This window comes from Hyla sarda, chromosome 5 (assembly GCF_029499605.1).
Source record: "Hyla sarda isolate aHylSar1 chromosome 5, aHylSar1.hap1, whole genome shotgun sequence".
Lineage (NCBI taxonomy): Eukaryota > Metazoa > Chordata > Amphibia > Anura > Hylidae > Hyla > Hyla sarda.
The window spans coordinates 245,868,030-245,881,784 of NC_079193.1; the positions used below are offsets into that span (position 1 = coordinate 245,868,030).

General features: G+C 44.8%; 1 protein-coding gene across 4 annotated transcripts in view; it reads left to right on the forward strand.

Moving 5' to 3' along the window:
- Positions 1–43: 43 nt before the first annotated feature.
- FBXO15 (F-box protein 15) overlaps positions 44–13,755 on the forward strand; it is a 122,127-nt gene continuing 108,415 nt past the window's right edge. For 2 of the 4 annotated variants that reach the window (XM_056521448.1, XM_056521452.1), the window contains exon 1: positions 113–250. The gene's annotated coding sequence lies outside the window, so the exon portion shown is untranslated. Of the gene's footprint in view, positions 251–4,904; positions 5,000–13,755 lie in introns of those variants that run through there. The other 2 variants (XM_056521450.1, XM_056521451.1) reach the window with 2 other exon arrangements.

Genomic DNA, 13,755 nt, shown 5'->3' on the forward strand with positions numbered 1-13,755 from the left:
CTAGGCTGCCTGAGCCATCGTAGGCTGACAGCATAACACGTGCACTGACTGTATAATCGAGTACACAGCGAGGTAATTCCATAATACGGCCTGCAGGGGGCAGTGGAGAGCTCTTCTTCGTCTTGTAGTGCTGCTGCTGGTCTCCCATGGTTACCGGCGCTCTGAGGAGTACACACAGGTGAGGAACATGGCGGCTCCTACTGCTGTGATGGAGGGAAAGCACTGATGTGTACGGAGTAATAGACCTGTAGTAAGTGGAGCTTCTCATATTTGATACTTTGTACACTATAGGCTACATCTCATAGGATCTAAAGTACTTATGTATGGTCACCGGGCATTGTGTGAGGTGGAGCACCCCCCCCCCCCCTATTCATCTTTATTAGGGAATGTTCACACCTGCAGATTTTCTTCAGCAGATTTTCTGTCTATTGAAGTGAATAGGTAGCGAAATCAGCTGTGGAAAATCTGCAGCAAAATATGCATGGATTATTCACACTTGGCGGATTTGTTGGCCAACTCGCAGTGTTTTCTGCTGCAAGTTTAAATGGGGGCGGGCTGTCCATTGCAGAATTTCTGCAGTGGAATTTCTGCTAGAGAAGATCTACAGGAAACATGCTGCGAGATTACTAGCAAATCTGCCTGTGTGAACAAGCCCTATGGGTCTGTTTACACAGGCAGATTTCATGCAGATTTTCTGCAGTGAATTTTGCTACCTTTGACTTAAAGGGGTATTCCAGGAAAAAAACTTTTTATTTTTTTTTATTTTTTTTTATATCAACTGGCTCCAGAAAGTTAAACAGATTTGTAAATTAAGAAAGAAAACCAGAAACAAATACTAGTGCCCGGACCTTCTAGGTGAGTAGGATATAATGAGTTAATAATTATAAAAAATAGTGGGACGTGCTTCAATAATAATATATTCCATTTATTAAAATGACAATATAAAAAGTTACTCCTCACAGGGCCCTGTGCGGAGAACACAAAGATACAGGCAATGGATATTAATGCATAAAAATATATAAATGTACCACTGGCATCATATATAGTAGTTACTTATGTGCAACAAGGAAATGCCTATTCTAGGTAAGTGAATACTCTGCACAAAAACAAGCCACATGCAGGCTAAAAGTACGCTAATAGAGTGGCTAGTTACCACATTTAAATATATACAAGCAAAATGTGTCCTTATTTTATGCTAGACAGTTTGTAGCAATTCAAAATATGTTACCGGTCTTGTGTAACAGTTCTGGCAGTCCGCACTGTGAGCAAATGATATTGTAGCAGTGCCTGGATGGTAAGGTGCACTGGATCCGCTGTGCGGCGGTCCCGGATGGTAGCAAGAGGATAGCCTGACACATTTTGCTTATATATATTTAAATGTGGTAACTAGCCACTCTATTAGCGCACTTTTAGTAACTACTATATATGCCAGTGGTACATTTATATATTTTTATGCATTAATATCTATTGCCTGTATCTTTGTGTTCTCCGCACAGGGCCCTGTGAGGAGTAACTTTTTATATTGTCATTTTAATAAATGGAATATATTATTATTGAAGCACGTCCCACTATTTTTTATAATTATTAACTCATTATATCCTACTCACCTAGCAGGTCCGGGCACTAGTATTTGTTCCTGGTTTTCTTTCCTTTTTTGCAACTAAGGTATAGCTGCATGCCCTAGTCTGACCTCAGTGTGTATTAATAATTGTGAGCTGCACATACCTATTTTTTCTTCAGATTTGTAAATTACTTCTATTAAAAAATCTTAATCCTTTCAATAATTATCAGCTGCTGAAGTTGAGTTGTTTTCTGTCTGGCAACAGTGCTCTCTGCTGACACCTCTGCTTGTCTCGGGAACTGCACAGAGTAGAAGAGGTTTTCTATGGGGATTTGCTTCTAAACTGGGCGGTTCCCGAGACACGTGTCATCAGAGAGCACTTAGACAGAAAAGAACAACTCAACTTCAGCAGCTCATAAGTACTGAAAGGATTTTTTTTTTATAGAAGTAATTTACAGATCTAAGTATTGAAGATACAGAGTCCGGCACTGCAACAGTGATCACGGCGGTGAACCACGAGGACACAGGTGGATACTGACACAAGCCAATCCAACTAGGTGCTCAGTCCAAAAACACAATATATGTAAGTACAAGAAGGATGTAGAAAGTATAAGACGGCACTCACCGGGATTTTCAGGCTTGCAAAAACTTTCTTTATTGCATAAGCAAAAGGTGCATAGCGGTGCGGTGTGAAGGCAGGTATCCGGCCAGGACGCCGGGGGAACGAATGCAGAGTGATGGTTACAGCTGTGTCGTGCTTCTGCACTTTCTTAGACGTGCGGAGGAAATGCGGAAGCACGACACAGCTGTAACCATCACGCTGCATTCGTTCCCCGGTGAACGTTCCCCAGTTGATATATAAAGCAAAGTTTTTTTTCCTGGATACCCCCTTTAAACGGGTACTCTACCTCTAGACATCTTATCCCCTATACAAAGGATAGGGGAAGAGATGTTTGATCGCGTTTGTTTACAGCATCTGGTGCAGTGCCGGAGGGTCGTGATGTCATGGCCACGCCCCCTTAATGCAAGTCTATGGGCTGGAGCGTGATGGCCGTCATGCCCCCTCCCATAGACTTGCATTGAGGGGGCATGGCCATGACATCACGAGCCGCATCGCCAGTCATCCGTCACAGAACAAATTTTGCTCCGTGCATCGGATGTCTGGGGTGCTGCAGTCGAGATCGCGAGGATTGGGGATAAGATGTCTAGTGGCGGAGTACCCCTTTAAATGGGTCAGTGGAAAATCTACAAATCCGCAGCGATTGCGGACTTTCTGCTGACCCATTGAATCAGTGGTAGCAAAATCCACTGAAGATTTTCCACAGCAAACATGGACCCTTAGGGTATCGACCAATATCGTTTTTTTAGGGCCGATACCGATAATCGGTGGAGGGTAGGGCCGATAGCCAGTTACTTATACCGATATTCCGGTATAAGTTATCGGCTATTTATCCCCTGCGACACAGCTGCAGATCATTGATTTAAAGCGGGCGCTTTAAATCAATGCACTGCAGTGGCTTTTGCGGTGCCATAGGCTGCCGCCGCCACCCGCTTCTCTCCCCCTGCCTCTCCGGGGGTCCTGAGACCTATCACTGCCACCGCTCCCCCTGCCGCGCCGCACCACGCCTAGGGATGCCTCCAGCTGTTGCAAAACTACTCCTCCCAGCATGCCCAGGCAGTCGTTGGCTGTCCGGGCATGCTGGGAGTTGTAGTTTTGCAACAGCTGGAGGGCCTACTGTAGGTATAGTATATTATACAGACCCCTGTCCATCCCAGAACCCTGACTCACCTTCCCAGTTGCTGCAGGGACCGTCCGGGCCATCCATCCTTCCTGTAGTGTCCGGCGGCATTCCGGGTGGAGGGTGAACCGGTCCGGGCTGTCCTTCTTCTCCGGGGGTCCTCTTCTCCTCTCCGGGCAGGCAGGCCTAGTAATGCTGCATAGACGCCGCTGCGCAGCGACGCACCTGACTTCACGGCGTAGCGGCGTCTATGCAGCGTACTGGGCCGGAGCCTGCCCGGAGTGGAGAAGAGGACCCCCGGAGAAGAAGGACAGCCCGGACCGGTTCACCCTCCACCCGGAATGCTGCCGGACACTACAGGAAGGAAGGATGGATGGCCCGGACCACCCCCATTGCGAGTAAGTTAAAAAAAAATTATTGACTAGGAGGGTGGGGGAGGGGCCCAACCGGTATAGCGGTATGGGCAAAAATCCATACCGTGGGAGAAAAAAAAAAAACGATATCCAGTTCATACCGGTATACCGCCCACCACTATTGTGGGGGGTGCAACGCGGTGGCGGTGCGGGGGGCAGGGCATTATCGGCTTATCGGCAAGGTAATTGCCGATACCGATAATGCCCAAAATTGTGATATAGCGATAATCGGTCGATCCCTAGTTCACACTGAGGAATCTCTGCTTGCGGCCATAAATCCTTCTGCGGTAGGACCATGCAGAGCTGTGACGTCACCATTGACGACAATGCTGCCCGCGCGTAATTCCCCCAATTAAAATATTGTGCATGGAAATTTGGTAGTGTGAACGTACCCTTAATCTGAAAAGGTTCGAATTATCAGTACCAGAAAGGAAAAAAAAAATCCAAACCATTAGACCTCTGGTAGAAATCCAGACTTTTACGAATAATCCTTTTCAATGGTCTGTCCAGGGATAAGCGAATTCTTGATACTTGAAGACGTACAGGCGAGATGTCATTAGTTCAGCCATAGATAGACTCCTCTAAGATCAGAGGAGTCTGTGATGTAACGGGCCCGGGCACTAGGAAGAAGACGGGGCCTGTTTACATCACACTGCCACTCAGCCTAAGGCTGGGTTCACATCACGTTTTTCCCTATACGGGACCGCATATGGCTGGGGGGAGCTAAAATATTGTGCTCCCGTATTCTTGCCGTATGTAATTCATTTCAATGAGCCTATCGGAGTGAACCGGTCGGCTCATTTTTCCCCGTATCCGGTTTTCTACCGGACCTAAAAACCGTGGTTGACTACGGTTTTAGGTTCGGTAGAAAACCGCATACGGGGAAAAATGAGCCGACCGGTTCACTCCGATAGGCTCATTGAAATGAATTGCATACGGGACCGCATACGGAAAAAACGTGATGTAATCCCAGCCTAACACTGGCCTGGACAAGACATTGCTGCAGCCAGTAAATAGCTGAGCACAATGGGGGAGATTTATAAAAACCCGTCCAGAGAAATAGTTACTGAGTTGCCCATAACAACCAATCAAATCGCTTCTTTCATTTTTCAGAGGCCTTTTCAAAAATGAAAGAAGCAATCTGATTGGTTGCTATGGGCAACTCAGCAACTTTTCCTCTGGACAGTTTTTTATAAATCTCCTCCAGTGTGATGTTTGGTACCAAAAGCCGGAAGAATTCAGTGACCGTAGGAAGGTAGACTATTTCCAGCAGCAGAGGGGGAGTAGTAAGTTGATTATTTTCAATCTGGCAGCCGGGCATATAGGCCCAGATTTATCAAACTATGTGAGAGGAAAAGTGGAGAGATTTCCCCATAGCAGCCAGCGTGCAGCTCAAACAGGTGGGTGGCGAATACAAGATTGCGGGGTCGCCAGTGGCGGGACCCCCGTGGTGAGACAGCTTATCCCCTAACCTTTGGATAGAGGACAAGATGTCTCAGGGCCAGAGTACCCCTTTAAGGACCATAGCCTTTTTTGCACATCTGACCACTGTCACTTTAAGCATTAACCCCTTAAGGACGCAGCCCTTTTTCACCTTAAGGACTGAGCCCTTCTGACCACCGTCACCTTACGCATTAATAACTCTAAAATGCTTTTACCTTTCATTCTGATTCTGAGAGTTTTTTTCGTGACATATGCTACTTTATTTTGGTGGTAAATTTTCGTCGTTACTTGCATCCTTTTTTGGTGAAAAATCCCCAAATTTCATGAAGCTCTCTGCTTGTAAGGAAAATGGATATTCCAAATAAATTATACATTTATTCAGGAATACAATATATCCACTTTATGTTGGCATCATCAAATGGACACATTTTTACTTTTTAAAAAAAATTAGAGGGCTTCAAAGTAGAGCAGCAATTTTTTCAAAAATGTCATGAAAATTGCTAAATCTGAAGGGACAGATGTTAGAGAACTACAACTCCCAGCATGCCTGGGCAGTCTAGGCATGCTGAGAGTTGTAGTTTGGCAACATCTGGAGGGCTACCGTTTGGGCACCACTGTAACAGTGGTCTCCAAACTGTGACCCTCCAGATGTTGCAAAACTACAACTCCCAGAGTTGCAGTTTGGCACCCACTAGGAAGGGCAGCAGTAAATATTGCTTACTGCCCCCTTCCTTACTCCCCCCCCCCCCCCCTCACTTCCCTGCCTGCACAGTGTTCTCCGCTGTCTCCAGCGACGATCGGCGGTCCCCGCGCATCTTCTCCAGGTACCGGCCTCCATCTTCTCCCCCCCCGTTCTGCCCGACATCCTGGGGTAAGCAGAACAGGGGGTTGCCTTGGCAGAAGATCTCGGCCAGCGATAGGCTGAGCGCCATGTGACGCTTCGTTACACCCGGAAATATCAAGAGGATGGACCGGAGGACCGATCAGCTGTAGAGGCGCTCCGCGGGAACCCAGAAAGGTGAGAGATGATTCATTTTTTTTGCAGCCCGGGCAGGACGGAGCAGGAATACTCTGCACCAGAGTACTCCTTTAACACTTCACAGGTGTTTGATGACTTTTTGTTACAGTTGGATGTATAAATGAAAAAAATATATATTTTTTTTCACCAAAATGCTTTTTTTTCCAGAAATTTTACATGAATGAGTGGGCTGTGCAAATGAAAAATAATTCTATTCACAAAAATGCAGTTTTTCCCCCAAATTTTACATGGAACAGTGGGTTCCTTTTTCACGGACCACTGTTCCAAAAATCTGTCAGACACCTGTGGGGCATAAATGCTCACTGTACCCCTTATTACATTACATGAGGGGTGTAGTTTCCAAAATGGGGTCACATGGGGGGGTCCATTGTTCTGGCACTATGGGGGCTTCGCAAACACACGTGGCCTTCAAATCCGGACAAATTTTCTCTCCAAAAGCCCAATGGCACTGCTTCTCTTCTGAGCATTGTAGTGCACCCGCAGAGCACTTTACATCCACATATGGGGTATGTTCTTACTCAGCAGAAATGGGGTTACAAATTTTGGGGGTTTTTTATTCCTATTTTCCCTTGTGAAAATGAAAAATTTAGGGTAACACCAGTATTTTAGTGAAAACTTATTTTTTTAATTAATTTTTCCATCAAACTTTAACAAAAATTTGTCAAACACCTGTGGGGTGTTAAGGCTCATTATACCCCTTGTTACATTTCATGAGGGGTGTAGTTTCCAAAATGGGGTCACATGTGGGTATTTATTTTTTTGCATTTATGTCAGAACCGCTGTAAAATCAGCCACTCGTGTGCAAATCACCAATTTAGGCCTCAAATGTACATAGTGCGCTCTCACTCCTGAGCCTTGTTATGCGCCCGCAGAGCATTTTATGCCCACATATGGGATATTTCTGTACTCAGGAGAAATTGCGTTACAAATTTTGGGGGTCTTTTTTCCCGCTTTTGAAAATAAAAAGTATGGGGCAACACCAGCATGTTAGTGTAAAATTTTTTTATTTTCCTTTTCATAAGGGGTAAAAGGAGAAAAAGTCCCCCAAAATTTGTAGTGCAATTTCTCCCGAGTACGGAAATACCCCATATGTGGCCCTAAACTGTTACCTTGAAATACGACAGGGCTCCGAAGTGAGAGAGCGCTTTGCGCATTTGAGGACTAAATTAGGGATTGCATAGGGGGGGACATAGGGGTATTCTACGCCAGTAATTCCCAAACAGCTGTTGCTAAACTCCCAGCATGCCTGGACAGTCAGTGGCTGTCCGGATATTCTGGGAGTTGTTGTTTTGCAACAGCTGGAGGCTCCGTTTTGGAAACACTGCCGTACAATACGTTTTTCATTATTATTGGGGGGGGGGGGCAGTGTAAGGGGTGTATATGTAGTGTTTTACCCTTTATTATGTGGTAGTGTAGTGTTTTTAGGGTACATTTGCACTGATGGGTTACGGTGAGTTTCCCGCTAGGAGTTTGCGCTGCGGCGAAAAATTTGCCGCAGCTTAAACTTGAAGCAGAAATCTCACTGTAAACCCGCCCATGTGAATGTACCCTGTACATTCACATGGGGGGGAGCAAACCTCCAGCTGTTTCATAACAACTCCTAGCACGTACTGACAGACCGTGCATGCTGGGAGTTGTAGTTTTGCAACAGCTGGAGGCACACTTGTTGGAAAACCTTCAGTTAGGTTCTATTACCTAACTCTGTATTTTCCAACCAGTGTGCCTCCAGCTGTTGCAAAACTACAACGCCCAGCATATACTGATCAGCGAAGGGCATCCTGGGAGATATAGTTATGCAACAGCTGGAGGTATACAACTACAACTCCCAGCATACCGAGACTGCTGTTTTGGAATGCTGGGAATTGCAGTTTTTCTACATCTGGAGGGCTACAGTTTAGAGACCAATGCACAGTGATCTCCAAACTGTGACCCTCCAGCTGTTGCAAAACTACAAATCCCAGCATGCTCAAACAGCTGTGTGGGCATGCTGGGAGTTGTAGTTTTGCAACATCTGGAGGGCTACAGTTTAGAGACCACTGTATAGTGGTCTCAATCTTAGCCCTCCAGATGTTGCTAGGCAACTCACTGGCTTTCGTAGAATCCAGGGAGCCGCATCGCCATCCTCTTTCGCCGTCCTGCCACCGATCGCCGCCGATGCCGATGGGTAATTGGACCTTCGGCGCCGGTCCTCTTCGGTTTCCCTGTTCTGTCCAGCCTATTGTGGGTGGGCAGAATGGCGAAACCTAAATAGAGCTGGGCGGTATGGCCTAAAATTTATATCACTGTATTTTTTTTTATCATCACGGTATACCGCCCAGCACTAAACCTAAAGGTAACCCCCCCCCCCCCCCCACCCCTATCATCTATTGGTTGTCGCTTCTAGATGACCAATAGCAGGGATAGAAGGGGTGGCACCCCTGCCACCTCACTCCTATGCCTTCAGGGGGATCGTGGGTGTCTTGGACAACCCCGATCCCCCTTTTTTACGGGTCACCCGTATGTCCCGAAATACCCGCAAATCGTCGGTGTGAATTCCCCCCTGGGCCTTTGCGCGGGGTGCCTTTTGATCGATATCAGCAGTCACCTCAGTCCGGTCCCTGCCCGGCTCGCGGTAAAGAACGAAATTCCCACAGGCGTACAGATACGCCCTTGGTCCTTAACCCCTTAAGGACACAGGGCGTATCCATACGCCCCCGTTTCCAAGTCCTTAAGGACACAGGGCGTATGGATACGCCCTGCGCATTTCCGGCCCCCGCCGCTAGCTGGAGCGGAGCCGGTGCCGGATGCCTGCTGAAATCATTCAGCAGGCATCCTGGCATATCGCCCGGGGGGGTCATTATGTCCCCCCATGTCGGCGATTGCCGCAGATCGCTGGACAATTCAGTCCAGCGATCTGCGGCGGATTCCGGGTCAATCGGGTCTCCAGTGACCCGGTGACCCTGAATTAATGGCAGTGTGTCTCCAGCTTTTGCATAACTACAATCCCCAGCATCCCCAGCCAAAGTAGTATGCCTCCGGCTGTTGCATAACTACAAGACCCAGCATGCCCTTCCGCGGTCCGTACATGCTGGGGGTTGTAGCTTTTGCAACAGCTGAAGGCACACTGGTTACAAAACACTGAGTTTGTTACCAAACTCGGTGTTTCACAACCAGTGTGCCTCCAGCTGTTGCAAAACTACAACTCCCAGCATGCACTGATAGACCGTACATGCTGGGAGTTGTAGTTTTGCAACAGCTGGATGTTCCCCCCCCCCCCCTCCCCCATGTGAACGTACAGGGTACACTCACATGGGCGGAGGTTTACAGTAAGTATCCGGCTGCAAGTTTGAGCTGCGGCAAATTTTCTGCCAGCGAGAAACTACTGTGAACCCCCGCCCATGTGACTGTACCCTAAAAACACTACACTAACAAAAAATTTAATAAAAAGTAAAAAACACTACATATACACATACCCCTACACAGCCCCCCTCCCCTCCCCAATAAAAATGAAAAACGTCTGGTACGCCATGGTTTCCAAAACGGAGCCAGCTGTTGCAAAACAACTACTCCCAGTATTGCCAGATAGCCACTGACTGTCTAGGCATGCTGGGAGTTTTACAACAGCTGGAGGCACCCTGTTTGGGAATCGCTGGCGTAGAATACCCCTATGCAAGTCCCTAATTTAGGCCTCAAATGCGCATGGCGCTCTCACTTTGGAGCCCTGTCGTATTTCAAGGCAACAGTTAAGGGTCACATATGGGGTATCGCCGTACTCGGGAGAAATTGGGCTTCAAATTTTGGGGGGTATTTTCTGCTATTACCCTTTTTAAAAATGTTACATTTTTGGGAAAACAAGCATTTTAGGTAAAAAAAAACATTTTTTTTTTACATATGCAAAAGTCGTGAAACACCTGTAGGGTATTAAGGTTCACATTACCCCTTGTTACGTTCCCCGAGGGGTCTAGTTTCCAAAATGGTATGCCATGTGTTTTTTTTTTTTTTTTTGCTGTTCTGGCACCATAGGGGCTTCCTAAATGCGACATGCCCCCAGAGCAAAATTTGCTTAAATGTCACTCCTTCTCTTCTGAGACCTGTAGTGCGCCAGCAAAGCAATTTTCACCCCCATATGGAGTGTTTTCTGAATCGAGAGAAATTGGGCTTCAAATTTTGGGGGGTATTTTCTGCTATTACCCTTTTTTTAAAATGTAAAAAATTTTTTTTACAAATGCAAAAGTCGTGAATCACCTGTGGGGTATTAAGGTTCACTTTACCCCTTGTTATGTTCCCTGAGGGGTCTAGTTTCCAAAATGGTATGCCATGTGTGTTTATTTTTATTTATTTTTTTTGCTGTCCTGGCACCATAGGGGCTTCCTAAAGGTGACATGCCCCCCAAAAACCATTTGTCGCTCCTTCCCTTCTGAGCCCTCTACTGCGCCCACTGAACAATTAACATAGACATATGAGGTATGTGCTTACTCGTGAAATTGGGTTTCAAATACAAGTAAAACTTTTCTCCTTTTTACCCCTTGCAAAAATGCAAAAATTGGGTCTACAAGAACATGCGAGTGTAAAAAATGAAGATTGTGAATTTTCTCCTTCACTTTGCTGATATTCCTGTGAAACACCTAGAGGGTTAATACACTTACTGAATGTCATTTTGAATACTTTGGGGGGTGTAGTTTTTATAATGGGGTCATTTATGGGGTATTTCTAATATGAAGACCCTTCAAATCCACTTCAAACCTGAACTGGTCCCTGAAAAATAGTAAGTTTGAAAATTTTCAAAATTGCTGCTGAACTTTGAAGCCCTCTGGTGTCTTCCAAAAGTAAAAACTCATAAATTTTATGATGCAAACATAAAGTAGACATATTGTATATGTGAACCCAAAATTTTTTTATTTTGAATATCCATTTTCCTTACAAGCAGAGAGCTTCAAAGTTAGAAAAATGCAAAATTTTCATTTTTTTCATCCAATTTTGGGATTGAAAGGATGCAAGTTACCATAAAATTTTACCACTAAGTTAAAGTAGAATATGTCACGAAAAAACTCTTGGAATCAGAATGATAACTAAAAGCATTCCAGAGTTATTAATGTTTAAAGTGACAGTGGTCAGATTTGCAAAAAACGCTCTGGTCCTTAAGGTGTAAAATGGCCTGGTCCTTAAGGGGTTAAGTATCAGGGAGCACCTGTACGCCCTTCGTCCCCAAGAGGTTAAAGGGAAACTGACACTGTTCACACGCACTAAACCTAATATACTGGGTTATAGTGCACTAAACCTAATATACTGGGTTATAGTGCACTAAACCTAATATACTGGGTTATAGTGCACTAAACCTAATATACTGGGTTATAGTGCACTAAACCTAATATACTGGGTTATAGTGCACTAAACCTAATATACTGGGTTATAGTGCACTAAACCTAATATACTGGGTTATAGTGCACTAAACCTAATATACTGGGTTATAGTGCACTAAACCCAATATACTGGGTTATAGTGCACTAAACCCAATATACTGGGTTATAGTGCACTAAACCTAATATACTGGGTTATAGTGCACTAAACCTAATATACTGGGTTATAGTGCACTAAACCTAATATACTGGGTTATAGTGCACTAAACCTAATATACTGGGTTATAGTGCAGGTAAACAGCATTAAAACGAGGGGTCACTTACTTTTATTAGTCCTGTAGTAGCAAAGTACTGGCCGTTTAATCCCCTACCTTGTGATATCAATGTTCTCTAGTGGCTGTACCAAGCATTATTAATCTCTGTCTGATGGTGCTCTATAGGTTTGAGAAAGATTGTTTATGCAATAAAAATGGAATCAAATGGGTTTTTAAGATTTTTTTCTAGAAAGTTTTAACTCACAAAAGTTTTTTTTTTTTTTTTTTTTCTAACTTATTGGATCTACTGAATTTCCTAACATCCTTTTTCTGCATTGACAGCTATCTAGCTTTATTGAGAGAGATTTTTTATGTTAAGAGAAACTGACAGCTAGATCACACGCACTAAACCCAAATATACTGGATTTTGTTCCCCCACTCTCGCGTCACGGAAGGGTGCAGGCCAGGAAGTGAATATTGATGAGGCATAGGAGCTGGGCAAGCCTGCTTACCGCCTCCTTTGCGTGCGCACAATGGAAACGGAATTTGTAACGGGCATAACTCAGGAAATACCTAACCTTAAAGGGGGTACTCCCCCCTATTCATCTTTATTAGGGAATGTTCACACCTGCAGATTTTTCTGTCCATTGAAGTGAATAGGTAGCGAAATCAGCTGTGAAAAATCTGCAGCAAAATATTCAGGAACTGTCCAGACCAGGAACAATTCCCTATAGCAAACCTCTCCTGCTCTGGACAGTTCCTGACATAAATATAGGTGTCAGCAGAGATTACTGTGGAGAGACAGAAAAGAAATTCAAAAAGAAAGAGCTTCCTCTGTAGTATACAGCACCTGATAAGTACTGGAAGGATTAAGATTTTTAAATACAAGTCAATTACAAATCTGTTAAACTTTCTGGCACCAGTTGATCTAAAAAAAGTTTTCCACCAGAGTACCCCTTTATTATGTAAATCACCCCTCTTTTTTACAGCTATTCATCTGCACTATAACCTAGCTCCTTAAGGACGTAGGGCGTACCTGTACGCCCTACACCCGGTCCTGGTCCGGGTCGTCTCAGCTGTTAATCAGCTGGGACCCTGGGCTAACAGCGCACAGCATCGATCGTTGTGCCGCGCGCTGTTAACCCTTCAGATGCGGCGATCAAAGTTGACCGCCGCGTCTGAAAACGAAAGTAAACTCTTCCCGGCAGCTCACTCGGGCTGATTGAGACATCGCGATAAAATCGCGATGTTCCGATCAGCTGGGACGCAGGTGGAGGTCTCCTTACCTGACTCCGCGGCGTCCAATCGTCGATTGATTGCTCCAAGCCTGGGCTACAGGCTTGAGCAGTCAAGCCCCTATCTCACTGATCCGTGCAAAGCTATGGCTTTGCAGGGATCAGCATAGGAGATCAGTGTGTGCAGTGTTATAGGTCCCTATGGGAGCTATAGCACTGCAAAATAAAATGTGAAAAAAAAAAAGTTAACAAAGGTCATTTAACCCCTTCCCTAATAAAGGTTTGAATCACCCCCCCCTTTTCCCATAAAAAAAACAAAAAACGGTGTAAATAAACATATGTGGTATTGCCACGTGTGAAAATGTCCGAACAATAAAAATATATTGTTAATTAAATCACATGGTCAATGGCGTGCGCGCAAAAAAATTACAAAGTCCAAAATAGTGTATTTTTGGTCACTTTTTAGATCATGAAAAAATGAATAAAAAGTGATCAAAAAGTCCAATCAATACAAAAATGGTACCGATAAAAACTTCAGAACACGGCGCACAAAATGAGCCCTCATACCGGCCCGTACACGGAAAAATAAAAAAGTTATAGGTGTTAGAAAATGAGAATTCTTAACATATACATTTTCCTGCATGTAGTTATGATTTTTTTCAGAAGTACGACAATATCCAACCTATATAAGTAGGGTATCATCTTTATTCTGTAGGTCCATACGGTTAAAATAAG